Raw genomic sequence first — 5,785 nt, forward strand, 5'->3', positions numbered from 1 at the left:
TCACTTAGCATCTTTTCAAATATCAGAGAAGAAAGTCAGTAATCATTCTAGCACCTAGATAAATTTCTAGCTCAATTTTAAAATTGCCTGTAAACCTGTGTCCTTTCCACACTGTTGGACATTGCTTAGCTCACAAATAAATCTCTGTCATCCTTACTTTTAGCCACTCTGCTTGTTCTCTGCTTTGACTCCATAAGCTTTAGAAACAACTGTTGATGGATAGTTAACAGACTCTTTTTTTAGGCTGTATCCGCTCACAGAAATACTGTGACACCCATTCCTACAGGTCAAAATCATGCATAAATCACAACACACATATCTGATTCTGCCTGGGTAATACTTTAATTCCCAGGCCCTGGATTATTATTTGAACTGTTGAAGAATTTCACTGGAAATGAAATGGAGGTGTGGACAGCAACCACCAAAATATTAGTGCCAAGTAACAACATAAACCACCCTTGATGTGTAAAAGAACAAAGCTTGTAAATCGGATGCTTGTATGTATTAATAAGTGAACAAGGAATTTGCATTTCAAAGAATTTGCTATAATAAAAAAAAGTAACTAAGAAACAATATAACTGATTTTTAATAGCATAGATATTTTGTTAACGGAATTATCAATCTAGTTTCAAGAAAATCACAAAACTACAACAAACACACTGGCTGCTTGTTGAAAATTATCCACATCTGAATAGTGAAAATCATGCAATCATTTCTAAAGAGGAAACACATGTCATATGCTATAAGAAAGTATGATTCCGGGGCCCAGAGATTTCAGGTCACTGCAGCCCAGAATTTTTTAGAATTATGTGACAGTGACATTCAGGAGACTGTTTAGTGAAATAGTCCTATGTAAGCAATAAAATACCCTTCACACAGGGTATCCTATTCAAAAACACCTAAGAAGTAGCCTTAAGAAATTACTGAATAAAACTGTGCTGTGCCTTCCTTTAGGCACAATGACTACCTTACTTTTAGTATTCCCAGAATGGGAAACGTCTCTGAGCAGTTTTAAGCAGCAATGACTGCCTTGTTCCAGACGCACCGTGCTCCTAAGAACCAGAGAGCCAGTGAGGACAATTCGCACAAATACGCACAATGCCAAGACACTCATGCTTATCTGAATGCATCAAGCCATAGCAAACATCCTTGAAGCATACTTTGGGATAAGCAGAGGCTGTCCTATCCCAGAATTGATCAAGTAGAGTAAGATCAGTTCGGAGCACAGTGAATAAAGAAAACAAAAAAACCTCTTCCCTCCCAATGCAGCACACTTTTTGCCCAAAGAAACAGAGTATGCAAACATTTGACATTAAAAAGCTTTATCCTGCAGTATTTCAGATTCTGTTTTAATGTTATCTACCTTACATGTCCATGATCAGTTTGCCTGTAGGCAGAAAACAGTTTTGCCAGTCTAAATCAGATTTTAACTTCCATTCCCAAGATATTATAAAGATTAAAGAATCAGATTTTTTGATGACTCATTTATAAAAAATATTACATTGAGCTGTCTCAGATTTTTAAACTTGAATATTGATTTTTTTAGGCTTAATGTTTTTAAATGTTTTGTCCTAATTATCTACAACATTTAGCAGAAAGTCATGGAAGATAATAGTCTTTTCCTTTTAGAAATGCTGAAGCAATTTCAACAATTGGAAACGTTAAAAAACCCCAAAATAAAAACAAAACAACAAACCAAAGAATTTGGGATATTTACTGACAGTATTCATAAAAACCATTTAGATCTTGAAATGTTACCATTTTCTCATGGACATAACTAGCTCATCAGAAAATCCCTAACCAATTGTAACATCTGCTTCTTGTCTCCAAATGAGTACCCAGGAACTTATCTGTGAAACTATATTATCAATATTTCAGATATCAGCTTCATTTTCTTAGCAGTTTGGCCCTAAAACAACACCAATCCCAGAGCCAGACACATTTGCATTTCCAACTCGAGTGTCCCTTTACTTTCCATCACAGTCTACACGTCTTCCCTCTTGTATTTACCAGTTGGTTTTTCTCTTTCTTCCTTGGTTAATTTTTTTTCAGTGCTCTGCTTTTGTTTCAGGAGAGAGATTATGGGGCCATGCAGTCCACTTTGAATACCATTTGAGCATCTGAAAACAGCAGAAAGAAGAAATGCTTTCATTTTTGTAGACCTGTCTTTAATAAAGAATGTTTTGCTGCTTAGTAAGAATGCAAATACCAAAGTCTACATTCAACTGTAGAAACAGGATAAGTTCACATATTCTTAACATAAATAGATTTGGCTGGATGTTCAATGTTAAAATCTATGTCTATATAAAGAATATGTAAACCACATCTGGATATGAGAGCTACTCTTTGCAAAATTTGAGGTTCCTGCTCAAACTCAGAAGTGTGTGTGTAGTTTGGCAATGTGTAAGATGAGGGAAACAAAAAATTTTAGTGTCAGAATGCAAAAACGGGTATTGGCCTGATTCAGTAACAAAAAGTGTCTTTGCCTACTTTAATTTTTGATGTGTTGTTGCAGGTTGAAGAGACAAATTTTCCAAACGAAAAGCTGTTGTTATCTTCAGCAGTGCCTTGGAAAATTCCTCTTCTACAGATTCCTGCTCTGCATGGAAGTGCTTAGGGAGTCCAGCAGAGGTATGTGGAACTCACCCAAGGCACAAAGGGCTTATGCCAACTCGCTTTCTTCCTAGACAGATGATGCCTTCCCTCTGAGATAGAAAAGATACATTTCTTTCAAGGGAGAAACAAAAATTACTATCTTTACATCTTTCAATTCATATGTACTGTCTTTTCTGGATCCCATTGGAACATAACAAACAGCTAAAAGCAGATGTTTTCCACTCTTATCTTGGGAAACCAAAGAAGTTACCACAGTATTGAGCCCAAAAACCTTCTGAGTAAACAGTCTAAATTTGAAAAATTAAAAAATGTTATCTGTCACTTTCTTGGCTTATTCATACTAATGACTACTCATTTTTGCAACTAAAATCTGAGCTTTATTTTCAGGACTACTTTCTATCCAGTTTCCAGCAAATAGTTCTTCTTATTCTTTATTTGCTTTTGTTCTGTTTTTTCTGCTTGCCAAGATACATTATACTATTGAGCATAGTGCCAAGCAACCTATTTTTCAAAATACTGATGACAGAACTAGATACGATATTCCATTATCTGCCTCGCAAAACCAGTAGTGAACATCTCCTTGTAATCAGATGTGTTCTACTCTCTTTTTAAACACACAAGAACTAAATTTTAGGTCAACAACTTTAACCTAAAAACTTAAACCACCTATGTCAAATAAACTGCCTTACACAATATTCTTAGGTATACCCTGCATTACTCTTTGCTGAATGTTTGAATTTTTTTTTTAGTTAAAACATATGCACCATAAAATTGTTTGTGTTGAAAAGAAGAAAGATAAATGGACAACTGGCTGTTGAAAAAGGACCAATTACATCACGGATAGAGAAAATCAGAAAACAATAAAAATTTTATAAGGGAATGGATGCCAATGGACGGAACAAAATTCCATCCATACAATACAGTAAGCTGAAAGAACAGAAGATAACAGTTTCAGAAATGCATCTAAGCGAAGGGTCAAGTATACAATGCATGAGAACATACAAAGACCACTATTCACCCTTCACACTGTGGCAATACAGAGCAATTAAAAGTAACATTACAGCAATGCTACCGTGGGGGCAACTGAGAGAGGTTTTCATTAGGTGATAGTGACATCTTCTCCTGACTGCCCTATTCCTGTATGTATCTAGATGCATAAACTGTGTAGCCATGTGTGGCAAACTCAGTTTTTCCCCTGCCAAGTTCAAGGTGGCAGTTCAGGTACTGCTGACTGCTGAATTGATCTGCATAGGTACAGTGAAACCTAAACTTCCAGTGGTTTTTCCAATTGTGCATGCACAGTTTAGTAACCAGGCATGCGCGCTCTATCAGGTCACAGGGAACAAAACAGACTGCTGTGAATGGTCTTTTCTCTTCCCTGGCATCAGCACAACAATTCTCCTATCTCATGAAATAGATGGTATTTCAGTCAGCACAACAGGCCAGGTTGTACTCAGGATTACATCATGTAGTTCCATTGAATCCTTTCATAAATGGCACCTGTATATGACTGGCTGACACAGCATTGAAGAAATCCTGCCCTCATCTATTCTGATTACAAAGGTGTATTCCAACACAGCTGACACACTAAACAAAAAATGCAGTAACCTACAACTTTTAAAAAATACTGTAATATTTCTTTTTGAAGAAACACTTGTGTCTGCACACAGGATCTGCAGGTTAAGCCACAACATATGACTCTCTTCACTTGATTTCACACAGACGAGAAAACCAAGGATATCTAATTCTCAGTTTTGTTACTGCTACCTCTGCTCTGGTTATTTGAGGAGGGCAAAAGAGTTGTGTCATGAATGAGTGATTTAGGTCACCATCAAAGGCATCAGCAAAAGTAGGCTTAATATGAATTTGTAAAAGCACTACTTAACAAAGTCTGATGGCAAACTTCACCTCTATTACTTCCTATATGGATGAAACATACAAAGGAAAATGGAATTAGAGTTGAGCTAGGACGATTTACACAGAGAACAAAGACACACTCCTGTTGAGTGCTTTAGATATTATTTTATATCCTTTAAATATGAACTGTTGACGAAGTCTGAGACAAAGATTCGACCTAGCCACACCTAAGCTCTCATCAAGCTTGGAAGGCAAGGGGGCTCCACTCTGAACCTCAGACTCAGCAATGAACAAGGCTGCAAGATCTTCTAGTCTGTTTCTCTCACGATGACTCCTGTATAGAAAAGCTGGCTGGGTGACGCGATTACGGGAAGCTTCCAGTAGTTCCCAGGTCGGAAATAAGCTGACAACAGTAAAATGGGTCCTAATAAGACAGCTAATAAAAATAAAACAACGCTGCTACATTTTGGTCAAAACAGCAGTTTGCAACGAAACAGGTTGTAAATCTGATCAGCCACTGTATTTACAAACATACAAGTAGTACTGTCATCCTTACAGGTGCCACATATATCTAGCTTAAGAGTTTCTCTGTTGATATCTAAAATATTGACAGTTCATGTTTCCACTGCCTTCACACATCTCCAAGAAGAGATTCGAGACGAATCTTTTAGACTAAATGCGCAGTGCTGCTTGTGCAAATGGATGAGGCTTGCACTCATCCCAAGAGTTGAGAAGAGTAACTCATCCTGGTTCTTCTCCTTTCTGGCAGGGTTCTTCCCCTTTGCAAAGACTGTACCTGAAACTACAAGCTGTTTTAGAGAAGAGGTGGACGCGAGCAGTTCCTTGCTTTTTCCCAAAACCTACACGGACTGGTGGAGGCGGCGGCACGATGATGACAGGAGCAGCCGGACGAGGCCAGGCACAAGAGCCGGGGCCAGACCGGAGCTCCCGCTCTTTTGGCACTGCTTTCCATTCTCGGGGGCAGCCGCCGCCGCCCTGCCCGGGAGAGGCCACCGCGCTGCCTGCCAGCAAGGAAATCCCCGACTCTCCTCAGGCTCTGCCTCCACCTGCCTCTTGAAATGAGAGGGGAAGGGGAGGCTCTCAGCACCCGCCAGCACCACAGCCCACTGACTGGGCCAGGTAGGGAGACCAAAGACGGCTGAGGCCAAGCTCCGTCGCGGGGAACCAGCAGACCCCACGTCGCCCTCGCCTGCCGGGGCCGCCCGGCGGGACGCGGCCGCCGTTTGGTGGCGGAGCGGCGCGGCCCGGCCCAGCCCGGCCCGGCCCAGTGGGGCGCGGGCCCGTCCCGGCG

The 5,785-nt window shown here is 40.0% G+C and overlaps 1 protein-coding gene across 1 annotated transcript in view; it reads left to right on the forward strand.

The window, feature by feature from the left end:
* Positions 1-5,462: 5,462 nt before the first annotated feature.
* PRKD1 (protein kinase D1) overlaps positions 5,463-5,785 on the forward strand; it is a 124,579-nt gene continuing 124,256 nt past the window's right edge. Inside the window, exon 1 of the mRNA XM_027638119.1 lies at positions 5,463-5,613. The gene's annotated coding sequence lies outside the window, so the exon portion shown is untranslated. The remainder of the gene's footprint in view (positions 5,614-5,785) is intronic.

The sequence above is a fragment of the Corapipo altera genome, unplaced genomic scaffold, assembly GCF_003945725.1.
Source record: "Corapipo altera isolate COAL_440 unplaced genomic scaffold, ASM394572v1 23, whole genome shotgun sequence".
Taxonomy (NCBI): domain Eukaryota; kingdom Metazoa; phylum Chordata; class Aves; order Passeriformes; family Pipridae; genus Corapipo; species Corapipo altera.